We start from the raw sequence: 13,684 nt of genomic DNA, 5'->3' as shown, positions 1-13,684 counted from the left end.
CACTCCTCCAAGGTGCACTAAGCCCCTCCGCTGGCACGCTGCGAGCGAGTCCAAGGCTGCGAGTGAGTGAGTGGGGTGCTGTGGGATTACCAGGGCACATGGGCTGAGAGCAGACGCCCGTTTTACAAGAGGAAATGTTCTCTGGCGGCAGAGCCCGAGCAGAGCCAAGCACTTCGGGGAGCTCTGGAGCCCTGGGGAGACTGAAGGCAGACACAAAGGCCTGAGGATGACGCTGGGAGTGGAGAGAGGGTTCATCTGAGGCTGATGAAATGGCTGCCTGCCGCTGCTGCTGCTGTCGGAGTTTATGCACGACTAGTGGATAGACATTTAACACTGGCTTGTCTGTCTTTCTCTCTCTCTCTCTCTCTCTCTCTCTCTCTCTCTCTCTCTCTCTGTCACTCCCACTGTCTCTCTCTGTCACTGAATCTCACATATCTATCTCTCATCCTCTCACTCATTCTGCCTCGTTCCCCATTTTCTGTCACTCCCTCTTTCTTACCATCTCCCCCTCCCTCTTTCCCCTCGCTCTCTCTCTCTGTTTTAGAGACCAGTGTTTCCCCTCGCTCTCTCTCTCTGTTTTAGAGACCAGTGTTTCCCCTCGCTCTCTCTCTCTGTTTTAGAGACCAGTGTTTCCCTCGCTCTCTCTCTCTGTTTTAGAGACCAGTGTTTCCCCTCGCTCTCTCTCTGTTTTAGAGACCAGTGTTTCCCCTCTCTCTCTCTCTCTCTGTTTTAGAGACCAGTGTTTCCCCTCTCTCTCTCTCTCTCTCTCTGTTTTAGAGACCAGTGTTTCCCCTCTCTCTCTCTCTCTCTCTGTTTTAGAGACCAGTGTTTCCCCTCTCTCTCTCTGTTTTAGAGACCAGTGTTTCCCCTCTCTCTCTCTCTGTTTTAGAGACCAGTGTTTCCCCTCTCTCTCTCTCTCTGTTTTAGAGACCAGTGTTTCCCCTCTCTCTCTCTGTTTTAGAGACCAGTGTTTCCCCTCACTCTCTCTCTCTCTGTTTTAGAGACCAGTGTTTCCCCTCTCTCTCTCTCTCTCTCTGTTTTAGAGACCAGTGTTTCCCCTCTCTCTCTCTCTGTTTTAGAGACCAGTGTTTCCCCTCTCTCTCTCTGTTTTAGAGACCAGTGTTTCCCCTCACTCTCTCTCTCTGTTTTAGAGACCAGTGTTTCCCCTCACTCTCTCTCTCTGTTTTAGAGACCAGTGTTTCCCCTCTCTCTCTCTCTGTTTTAGAGACCAGTGTTTTTATTGTGTGCCGTAAAGGCAGCGCAGGTCTTTTGTTCCTGCTGGAGTATGAGCTGATTTGGGCCTGGCACTCTTCCAGACTCTTCTCTGGAGGCTCAGGGCACGCCGCCCACGCCGCCCGTCACATGGGGGGGGCCCCATCGGCCTCGCCTCCCCCTGCCGCCAGCCAATCGGCGGTCTGCACACCCCTTCGGCACGCCGCAATCACTCACCCTGCGCAAATGATTAATGAGCCACGCCAGACCAGATGCAGAAAGCCACCGCCGCAGCTACTCCACCGCAGCCGGCCACAGACCAAAGAGACGTAGTAACAATAGGAATGGCCGTGCAAACTTCCACACGTCTTTTCCTTAAGTGTGTGGCAATTCAGTCGTGTCACTTTTATCACTGGGCCTTTGTGTGTGTTGTGGGTGTGTCGTCTGGGTTCATTTAAATGTAAATAAATATCAAGGCACATTTGGTGTTGGGGTTGAGTCTGCTTCTCTCCGCAGTCCTCCAGCGCAGCGGCACTTTAGCAGGGGCCGTGTTCCTCTCGCGTCAGTGGCAGTGGTGTATACCCCCCAAACAAACGCTTGTTATTTCCCTCGCTGGAGAGGCTTAAGCCACACACACAAAGACAGGAACAACCTGAGGCGGGGCATTGTGCTGATGTGTGTGTGTGTGTGTGTGTGTGTGCGTGTGCGTGTGTGTGTGTGTGTGTTTTTGTGTGTGTGTGTGTGTGTGTGTGTGTGTGTGTGTGTGTGTGTGTGTGTCTGTGTGTCTGTGTGTGTGTGTGTGTGTGTGTGTGGCCGTCCCTGGGCCTGAGAATACTGGCTTCCAGGTCTCAGAGAGGGATTTGTGTGGTAATCAGAGAGTGAACTCCTTCCCTGACAACCATGACCTCACAAACCAAACACTCACTCTCTCTCTCTCTCTCACTCTCACTCTCTCTGAGCTTACACACATCCGCTTTGGTGCGGACCCTAGAGAAAAGACAGATGAGGATATAATGGGTGCTCGAGGGGCTTTTCCCCCTGCAGCTCTCGACGGCTGTCTATGTTCACTGGGTAAGGTTTGTTTATGTTCTTGTGTCTGTGTGTTTCTATGTACTTTATAAAACCCGGTCCGCTTTCAACTCCTCCCCGTTTCCTGGCCAAGTAAATATTTAAACCAAACTGAAGGAAGATCGATTTGAGGGAAAGGTATTAGCATATTTACTTCAGGTCAGCACTTTGGAAGATATTAGAAACGTATATATTTAAAGGCTCTGCATTATAGATTCACATACTGTATGCTGTAAACGGGCTAAAAGGAATGATAACAAATAGCAAAGATTCTCAATGTTCAAAAATCAATTCGGCTAATATCTCATTGATATCCATCACTTCCTTAGAGGCCTAATCTATCACTGTGGTTCAGCCTTCATTCTGTACTGTCCAGTGAAGCTCAGTGTCAGCATCGGTCACTCCAGGACAATGCCAGTGAAAGGATACGAGCTTGACCTCTGTGGACGAGCTCTAATGCCTGACCATTTGGCCAGACCCATGGTTTATGATATTGTCTCAAATCAACGGCGAGGGGAAAGCTTGGACTCGAGACCCGCTGACCTCCGTAACCTGGCAGCCTGCCTTTCAATGGAATGGTACAAAGGTCGAAAGTCAGAGGTCATCTCATTAGGGTGGGATCACATGCCGCATCAGACAGTGAGAGGTCACAACCCACGAGACAGATTTAACGAAGCCCCTCGTATACCAGGCTGTTAAAAGACAGCTAACAGTGTTGCCACAACACAAACAAACACATTTATCACGGCAGTTTGTTATTCTTGACCATCTTTGAAATTCTGGGTTTTCTCCTCACGTATTTCTGCTTTTTCGATTAAAACAGGTCCGTAACCTTGACACAGACGGATATTTGCTTGTCTGGGATCCATGGCCAAAAAATGAAGATGAAGCCAGTTGGCATCAGTTGTTTGATTAACCCCGAGGTCATCCTGGTGGTAACATAGCTAGTCTGTGTCAACGGTTGGTTTGGTTTTAAAAAACAATAACACAGGCTTGCCTTGTGGAGCTGCATATGTTTGTCAGCGTATTTCACTGATTCAACCACACCATTTCTGTGGAGAAATGATCTTATGGTACATGTTAGCGAGTTTAAATAACTTTATTTGCATGCAACCAGTGCAATGATCTTGTCTCTGTTTTTTTCAGCCAAACTGTGACTGTAGTAGCATCGGTTGCATACCTTGTCGCCCAAGGGGCAGAGAAACGCACGCTGCATTGCAAGGCTGTTGTGAAGGTTATTACCCTTTCAGATGTCAACATTTGTGACGTTTGTGTCGATACTACAATTTGTTCACGTCTGAGGAAAATATCCGCTGCTGCTAATTGAGTTCAGGAAGTATAACAGGAAAGTTATACTTGTTGGGGTCGCTGTCGGCAGGTCAGCCTATGAGCGTTGCAGGCTTCCGTAGCAGTTCCTCAGGGAAATAAATGAAGCCCAAAGGCAAGCAGTTTTCTCAAGGTTCTCATCTCTCTGAAGTGCTAAACGTCATTGCACTGATACTGAAGCTCGAATCTGGCCTGTAACTCTAGTGCTAAACGTCATTGCACTGATACAAGCTCTAATCTGGCCTGTAACTCTAGTGCTAAACGTCATTGCACTGATACAAGCTCGAATCTGGCCTGTAACTCTAGTTCTATACAAATTTAGGTTGAATTTGAATTGAAGTTAAATTTCGATTTAAGCTTACATAAAAGCAGAATGGTATGTGGTCGAGCACTTGAAAGGGTTAGAATCGGGACACTCACAGCACTCTCTGTTTCTAATTATGGAGAACTGTTTGTCTCATCACGGTTCTTTGGTACTTTTTTTATCAGCACTGCTTTTCGTGGGAAATGGCTTGTGCTGGTGGGTACATATTGATGCATGTCAGGCTTTGTTCGTTTCCCTGGTTCCTTTGTGTGTGTGTGTGTGTGTGTGTGTGTGTGTGTGTGTGTGTGTGTGTGTGTGTGTGTGTCTGTGTGTGTGTGTGTGTGTGTGTGTGTGTGTGTGTGTCTGTGTGCTGCCCGCGTGTCCTGGAATCACTGCTCTCATCTGGTGCCACTTTGCTTCCAGAGAATGTCCATATTGAATGTGCCTGCACGCTGTTCATGGACAGACAGGGCGTGATTGAAATTGAGTGAGTGTATGCTTCCATGTGTGCGTTTTTGTGTGTGTGTGTGTGTGTGTGTGTGTGCGTGTGTGTGTGTGTGCGTGTGTGTGTGTCTGTGTGTGTGTGTGTGTGTGTGTGTGTGTGTCTGTGTGTGTCTGTGTGTGTGAGTCTGTGTCTGTGTGTGTGTGTGTGTCTGTCTGTCTGTGTGTGTGTGTGTGTGTGTGTGTGTGCCTTTGGCTGGGCAGGGGTGAATTCAAATCCAGCACAGACAGCTCGAGCCCGTGGCTGCAGCTGCACTTAGCTATTCTAACCGGGTTACCATAATGAAATGGAATGAACTTGCAAGCGCCTCTAAAGAAGAAAAGGGAAAAACACCCGAACGCACACACAGACACACACACAGACACACACACACACACACACACACACACACACACACACACACACACACAAACACACTGCTGCAGAACGCAGCCTCGGCCGTAGGCTGGCACCAGGGCAGGGCCTTATGTTAATTGCCTGTAATGATGCCGATTCATTTCTCTTTCCTCAGTTCATCCCCTTCTCCTCCATGGGCCACTCAGCTGTGCTCGTCCATGGGTCTCTGGCCTAAAGATGCAGAGCAGATAGTGCAGCAAGAGAAAGAGTGCTGAATCATCCTCTGGAAAGACAGAGAGAGAGAGAGAGAGAGAGAGAGAGAGAGAGAGAGAGAGAGAGAGAGAGAGAGAGAGAGAGAGAGAGGGAGAGATGGAGAGAGAGAGAGGGAGAGTGAGAGAGAGAGAGAGAGAGAGAGAGGGAGAGATGGAGAGAGAGAGAGGGAGAGATGGAGAGAGAGGGAGAGAGAGAGAGAGAGTGAGAGAGAGAGTGAGAGAGAGAGAGACATTGATGGTGAGAGACAGAGAGAGAGAGGGAGGGAGAGAGAGAAAGAAAGAGAGTGAGAGAGAGAGAGACATTGACGGTGAGAGAGAGAGAGAGACAGAGAGAGAGAGAGAGAGAAAGAGAGAAAGAAAGAAAGAGAGAGAGAGAGAGGAGTCAGAGATGATTACGTTGGCTGAGGGATGTCCTGAATGAACCCAGTCAGCAGTATGATAAGGTTGGGATGCCAGATCTCATTGCAAGTTTCAGTTTGTCAGTTTCATCCTCTGCGTCATCATCCTGCCGTCAGCTTGAGCTCCACAGAGAACTAGGGAATATATCTTTGAATGGGTAATTATCGTCAGCGTTCAGAGGTAGTTACATTTCAACAAGAGAGCTCTTAATTTTTCAATTATTCTTTTTAAATTGCCCCTGCAAGGTATGTTACTGAGGAGAGTAAACTGCCTTGAGGCTTGTGCTGAGATAGAGCTAGGATTGCTGCAGCATCACTAATGATTTCTCAATTCCGAGTTTCAATTAAAGTTTTTGTTCTCGAAAACTCGGTATTTGATTGACATTGTAATACTTTGTGTTTACAGTAAACTTGTATATCTGATACTGTGTAAAGGCCATAGAAATAGAAACAGTTCCTGTTCAGCTGGGGTGCTATTGTTGAATTAATTATCACAGGCAAGAGTATGACAGTTAAGTGTCTATGCCACGTCCCTGAAGGGCCTTTTTTTTATATCAATGGACTGTTATCATGGACTTCTGGTCATCAAACACCACCGTGGTCCACACATTACCATCTCAAAGAGAGAAAGGGGCTTGTGGCATCCCATTGTGATGGAAATGACTGTAGTTTTACGGCCTCTTTCTTTTCAAAGTGTTCCCTTTCTCCCCCTCAGATTCGCAGCAAGCTGTAAAATAGCCCAGTCAGCTCATCTGTACTTACTTGCATTGGAAACTTGAATTTTATGTTATAAAGAGTGGTTGATTCTCCTTTTTTTTTTACCCTTCAGAAGAATAGCTTGACTTTGTGTTTTGGTTTGTTTATTTTGGTTGCTTGGAGACAGTCACAGAAATATGTTGAATTTAAAAAAAAAAAAGCACAATGTCTTTGTCGTCTTTCCAGAGAGTAGTAAGCAAAAAATCTTTCTTGTTTGTGGCGGCGTGTTTTATAATTTGTGGTATGCATGCCAGATTGACCCCGGCATCTTCCCCACAGTTGGCGGTGCAACTCCGCAAGACAGATTGGCTGTGATTGCATTCGAAAAGCTCTCTACGCATAACTCCTCCCAGGCCCTATCTAAAATTGCTCCCGGTGCTAAGTGGAAAAAAAGCTATTGTTCTGGTCCTTCCTGGCAACCAGCCTCAAAATGTCACTTAAGTGTTTTATGGTTCGTCATGGCAAACTGCCGTGCATGGAAAACTGCTCCTGCTTTTTTAAAACAGAGACAGGCGGTTGACCCGACCAGCCAGTGTCAGCTACTAATGATGTGTTGAGCCCTTACTGAACAGAGCAGGGCAAGGAAAGGAGTGTCACTCAACAGGAGCAGGGACTGATAAGACGTCTTCTTAAATTAGGATCCTTCCTGTAGACCAATAGGCAAAATGGCTGCCAAATGGCCCTTTCTGGGGGGCAGTGACAAGCGGAGAGGCGCGATGAAGGCAATCTCCCCAAATGGTTGGTGGCGTCTGACTGAGATGAGAGTCAGCAGGAGAGTGAGCTTGGCAGGCTCGGCTACAGCCCCCTCTGATCCGCTCTGCGCTCGGTGTCTTGTCTTGACTTGTCCTCAGAGAGAGCTGTGGTCACTTGGCACAAGTTTCATCTCTGGAGGGATGCTTGAACGTTGAATTGTTGCTGCACTTATTGATGCTCTATGACAATGCCATAGACACGTCTGTCACCATAAAGGTGTCTGTACTCTGTTCATTTTGTGTCAATGACACAGTTCAGCACAGTTTTATTTCAATTTTTACTGTCTTTCAGCCGTGTTATTTATTACAACAAGGGATCTCGGAGGACAGAACTGTTGTCATCATGAATTTTTTTTCCCCGATGTTATTAAATATGACACACTGTTTTGATGAAATGTAGGGGGAAAAAAATCTCACTGACAGTGGAGCGATGAAGCCTTCAGCTCTTACAGTATGTGTGCAAATAGGCATAATAGATAAAACACATCTGAAAGCACTTTGAAGCCCAGTCGCTAATTAACCCCCCTCCCCTGCTGGTACCCCCCCCCCCCCCCCCCATATTCAGTCATACACTCCATTGGGGGGGGGGGGGGGGGGCTCTTATCGAGGCCACCATCTAACTGCACACGTAATTAGCCTCAGTATTGTCCTCCCTATTGTCCAGTGCGTGTGGGTGCCAGGCTGATGAGTGATCTTCTCCCCATAGACCGTGTGGATTAGGGGGAAATATGTGCCAAATTAAAAGCCTGCTGTGCAGTTCCGTATTGTTTCCTTCCGCGCTTGGCTTTTGACTCTGCCAAGCTCCAAAAAACTGCAGAATCATACATGACCCAGACCCAGGCAACAAAGGTGCGCTAATCTTGCTATGATGTCTTTTTTTTGGGGCGTAACATTATAATTTTATTTTTGAGAGAATTGTGTTTCATCCTCCCATCTATCTCTCTGTCTAGACTGACCTGACAGGCTCTCCTGGGATGGCCGCCCAGGGGGATTCCAAACATTTCCCTCAATTAACTTTGTTTAGAGCGCAGCTAGATAAATCCAGATAACACATTCAGGCAGGCAGGCAGGCAGGCAGGCCGGTGGTGCTGTGTGCAGCTTGTGCAGCGGTGCCTGTGAAGATGCTGCTTGTGGACGTGGATGTGGCTGCGTATTTGTTATTAGGGCCCGCAAATGGTGCGCATCCATCACAGGCTTCTTGGCTTCACACTACACAGTCTGGGTGTGTGTGTGTGTGTGTGTCTGTCTCTGTGTCGGCTAGCAACCCTGTGCAACCAAGCAAACACACACACACACACACAGTCTGCTCCGAGCGGCAAGCACATGGTCCTGACAGCAGCTAGTGGTGTGGAGTGACAGATCAAGCCACTCCACAAACAAAGGAACATAAAGAGAGGAGAGGAGGAAGAGAAAAGGGAGGAGAGGAGAGGAGGAAGGGAAAAGGAGGAGAGGAGAGGAGAGGAGTAAGACAAAAGGAGGAGAGGAGAGGAGAGGAGTAAGACAAAAGGAGGAGAGGAGAGGAGGAAGACAAAAGGGGAGAGGAGAGTAGGAAAACAAAAGGAGGAGAGGAGAGGAGAGGAGGGAGACAAAAGGAGGAGAGGAGGAAGACAAAAGGAGGAGAGGAGGAAGACAAAAGGAGGAGAGGGATGAAGGAAGACAAAAGGAGGAGAGGGATGAAGGAAGACAAAAGGAGGAGAGGGATGAAGGAAGACAAAAGGAGGAGAGGAGGAAGGAAGACAAAAAGAGGAGAGGAGAGGAGGAAGCGTTTCATTAGAAGAGGAAGTGCGGCTGACTGGGCCTGCAAATAAGTCTGTTGTCATTATGACTGCTTATTACACCCAACAGGCACTAAATAACATAATTAATTACTCCTATTTGCTGTTAAGTATGACACAGCCACAGCATTGTCTTCTGGAGGCTGTGATGACCCCCCTACTTAGCCTTGTTTGAGGTGGATGGGGAGGGGGGCGGGAGGTCGGAGTTTCAGATAATTATTATGTAATGTATGTCACCATTCATGCAGTCGCAGTTCAGTCCTATTCAATCTCTTCCATTCATAATTAGCCAGCCGTGGTGCTTCCATGGATGTAATTGAAACGGCAGATTAAAAAAACAAGCACAGAGACCCCTTTAAGATGACACCAACCAGCACACGACACACAGATTGACATTTTAACACACACACACACACACACACACACACACACACACACATACTTACCCATACAAATGCATTTCAATCAGATTTAAAAACTAAACCACACCTGATGGCACAGCCACACACACACACACACACACACGCAGCCACACACACACACATAGCCGAAGAGCTCATTAGCGCTACTAAGATGAATGAGTAGCGCATGTTTCATCTGCAGCATAGCAAGAACAGTTGTTTGTGAGGAGGGAGGACATTTTGTGTCTGCGTCCCTCTGGGCTGTGTGGAAACCACAGCTCCGCCACTGAAGACAAAGCCATGTCTCATATTTATTAAAAACAGCGTTAGCCATACACCAGGCTTTTGTTCATTGCCGATGTAGCAGTTGTCAAAATGTTTTGTCTATGATAATTTGCTGTTGTCACCATCAATATTTCTAATGGTATATGCCAAACATTGCGTAGTGCTACATCAGCTCTGCTTTGTTGTTTCATCAACCAAATGAATTACCTCAAGATGTTCCATCACTCTGGTGAAACCTCTTTTTAGTATTCAAAGTAAGTGTGTTTTTCATAAACTAAGAAAAATAAAACAAATATATCAGTGATGTTGTCATCTAAGTGCCAACGAGACTCCATACTTCAAGACTTCAAATGTAAATGTGGAGCTTAGATTAAGCACAGCTCATGCTGGTGTGACACACGTAGGATTCTGTGTTCTTTTTTGTGAGAGAGCAGCGTCAATCACAGCAGCTCAGCAGGTGACCTCTTGCTGGTCACCTGCACTCTCCCTCCCTCTCTTTCTCTCCCTCTCTCTCTTTCCCTCTCTTTCTCTCACTCTCTCACTCTCTCTCTCCCTCTCTTTTGCTCCCTCTCTCCCTCCCATCTCTCTCTCCTCCTCTTCCCTCTTCCTCCTTTTTCACTCTCTCCTTGTCCAAATTGACCTGAACACCACAGCACTTTGCAGCATATGACAGAAAGGCAGGTCAGATGTCAGAAGCGTTGCTTTAAGCGTATCCTGTGGCTCAGACTAGCGCCAAATCCAGTATTCTTTAGAGCTGATTTCATTGTTGGCTTGAACACAGCTTTCCTTTCTTTTTCCAGAGAGAGAGAGAGAGAGGGAAACAATTGTGCCTCCTCAAAGTGTACAGGAAGGGAAGCGGAGATCTTTATCCACCGGTGGTTGAGTCTTCAACGGGTAAGTCCAGTTGAATGTCACCACGAGCAATTTATCACCTTTTTTTTGGCTCAGTATTGTCCGTCTGCATTCTAATCATAGCGCACATAGGTTGCCCAGCTAAAGGCCGCAGGTATGTTGCTGATGGCAAGAATGCTGTTGCACAACAGATGGGTGTTGGTGGTCGGCATTGGAACAGATGTTAGCCTGACGAGTGTCACGTCCTCTCTTTGTTTATGCTTCACAGTTGGTTTAGTAACGTTGCATTATTAAAACCCCTGGCTGTGGCTGGAGACGAGCTTCAGTGCGGTATGCGGTGTGTGGTGTGTGGTGTGCGGTTTACGACAAGGTTTGGGGATTGAAATGCTATCCACCAATGTCTCCACATGAATAAGTTATTCCCCTTGTACTGTTGTGTCCTTGGTCCGCTGTTGCAGGCCTCCTAATTGCCTCCCACATGGTTGGGAGAGACAAACACACATATAGAGGAACACACAAATACAGACACTCATAGGGTATTGACAACAGACAGGCACATACAGTATACACACATTTTTTTCTGCACACCATAGTGGACATTACAGTGAAAAACCCACGACCTTGACATATATAGTCAATAACTAGCATGATTATTTAATTGAGTGGTGCTTTGAGAAACTCCCTTGTTTGTGGGTAACATTTAAATACGCAAGTAGTGAAAAGAAATACAGTGATCTGAGATTACAACCCAATGTGAAGAGTTACTTTAAATATGATATCTACTAAACAAGACCAGTAAACATTGAAACATGCTCGAGTCATTGCTCGCTCTTGTCATCCTAACTAACCCACAGCTTCCATTAACCAATCTGTTTGCATCACACAGTGTTGCACAGCGCTCATTTGGGTTGGAACACAGTATTCCCAGGTTAGCCTATTCCGATGTGAACGCATTGTGCCTCTGGGCGTAACGAAGGGGGTTGATCATGCTGTAATTAGTAAACATCTGCTGTGACTCAGGCCCATTGTGTGTGTGTCGACCTAAGATTAATCCACATGCTTTCCTCTGTCATTAGCTAGACCGAGCTGTGGCCACAGGACAACACCAGTAACAAGGAAAGCGACAGCTCAGAGCGGGTTTAATGGAACCATTAGCGGTCAGGGTTTCCCACAGGTCTGAAATAGACCTTTCACAGAATCAACCCTCCCCTCCATCTACCCGCATGGGCAGACTTAGACACAATAATAATGAGAAATAAAACACTCTTTAGTGTGTCCAAAGATGGCACTGTTTGGAACTGGGCTGCTTGGTCAGTAGCACTGCCTCTACTGCACTGGGGCTGCTGCTGCTGCTGCTGATGCTGCTGCTGCCTCTACTGCACTGGGGCTGCTGCTGCTGCTGCCTCTACTGCACTGGGGCTTCTACTGCCTCTAATGCTGCTGCTGCTGCCTCTCCCTCAGCATTCTCACTACTTGTTTCAGCAGCTCCACTTGAGTTCAGAGTTTGAACCAAGTGTGATCTCTGCATTTAATCTCACTGTTGACTGCATCTGTAATTTCACGTCAAATTAACTGCAAAGTAAACATTGAGGCTTATGCGTTTATTTATTGCCATTTCACGCTAAATGCTAACGTTGGCTAAAGTAAAAATGCTAAAGTTCCCTGTGTTGCTGTGCATCCATCTTCCTCATCCTCACGTCCTATTCTCTTCAAATATATTTGAATACCACCTCTGCTGAGTAAATGCTTGACAAATTGGCTTGCCTTAGCTGAAGTAAGTATATGTCTTTCTAACTGCCATAGCCCGAAGAGAAAACAAATTATAATCTTTCTTATAATCAGCCACGATAACTCTGCATGATGAAGTTAAGTGTACTGAATACACTTGAGTCTTGTAGCTGCCAACACTGCCTAGTTTCTTTCATCAAATTTGAATCTACTGCCAAAGACAGTGAACTATTACAGAGTAAGGAATCAGGAGAATAGGAGATGCTTTATCTAATCTGTGTTTTGTAATATCCATAGTGTATGCGTCTTCTAACATAGTACCAGGACAGATACGTTAAACTAACCCAAGAGACTAATACAAGACTTCATCGGCATAGCACACAGACAAAATGATAATATACGCCAACACTGAACACTAAATGGGAGCACAACCCAAATGATATAACCCTATACGTCAACTCTTATGGATTTACTTACACCTGGATGGGGAATTATTGATTTGGAATATGAAAAAATGCGTAATGCGTATACGTTAAATGCATGTGCATGAACACAAACACACACTACAGTAAAGAAAGAACATCAACCAGATGCTTGTTTCCCCCTCCCCACGGATTTTTTTCAGTGTGTTATCAGAACATCTGAAGGGATTGACATGTATGTTGAGGTGAACAATAACAACTTGTGAACGGCATTCTCTCTACCAAAGCATGCTGGGAAACCCCCAGCACGCTACAGTACTTTGTCAATCATATGCCCGGGCAGCGCGCCCAAGTAATGTCTATGTGTGGGAGGCACTGATGGTTTATGGGGCTTGGAGTCATTAGTAGATTTAGAGTACAATAATAATGCCAAACATCTCTTTGGAACTGTCACGCTGAAGATAACATGTTTTGCTAAGGAATAGCAAAAGATAGGAATGTAAATGTTTATTGATTAGTTTTTTTTCTTTTCTTACTTTTTCAGTGTATTGGCACACATAACATGACATTTTGTGTCATTGTGTACTTCCTCCTCATATCTATGCTTAAATTGTATGAGTCTCAAACAAGAAGTTAAAAGTGAGTTTTCAATCTCAGTGTTTTTTAGACTTGCAGCCAACAGTGCATTCAATCAGTCGTCCGGTGGAATGAGTATTTAAATGGCTATCAGCGGGTGATAAGAAAACGGTCTGAGAACCTGTGAAGCTGTCATGCCAATTGACTTTACGGTGCCTTCAACCTCCCTACCTGCCCATCACTTTACACCCCCCCACCACCCGCAGACACCCCGCCACAGACACGCTCAGTCCTGCCCCTGCTTCGTTTACCCCTCACACTTCTCAAATGGGAAGAGTGGATTGAGTTTTTTCTGGCCAGATATGATCCATTGCATCTTGGGCCTGTTCTGCCGTTGCCCCGGTAACAGCCATCACATTGGCTGGCCCGACCACACACACACGTGTTCCGCCGTAATGAGAACTTGGCAAAATGCCAGGGCAGAATCTACAGCCACTACCCCCACCCTCCTGATGTGTTTCCTCACCATTAGCCTCTCAAGATCCCCCTCTGCATTTCTCCCTTCTCTGGACCCCACCACCCACCTAATGTGCCTGTTACATTTTCCCTTTGCTGGACCCCACCTGCCACCTAATGTGCCTGTTACATTTTCCCTTTCCTGGACCCCACCGCCCACCTAATGTGCTGGTTACATTTTTCCATTTGACGTCCTGTAATAC

The 13,684-nt window shown here is 46.5% G+C and overlaps 1 protein-coding gene across 1 annotated transcript in view; it reads left to right on the top strand.

The window, feature by feature from the left end:
* Nucleotides 1-13,684, top strand: part of LOC308379505 (trinucleotide repeat-containing gene 6A protein-like) — a 68,217-nt gene that overhangs the window by 12,758 nt on the left and 41,775 nt on the right. Inside the window, exon 3 of the mRNA XM_080856673.1 lies at nt 10,188-10,281. The gene's annotated coding sequence lies outside the window, so the exon portion shown is untranslated. The remainder of the gene's footprint in view (nt 1-10,187; nt 10,282-13,684) is intronic.

Source organism: Sprattus sprattus, assembly GCF_963457725.1.
Source record: "Sprattus sprattus genome assembly, chromosome: 18".
Taxonomy (NCBI): domain Eukaryota; kingdom Metazoa; phylum Chordata; class Actinopteri; order Clupeiformes; family Clupeidae; genus Sprattus; species Sprattus sprattus.
The sequence above is the reverse complement of the archived record's forward strand: the minus strand, read 5'-3'. Positions and strand labels throughout refer to the sequence as shown.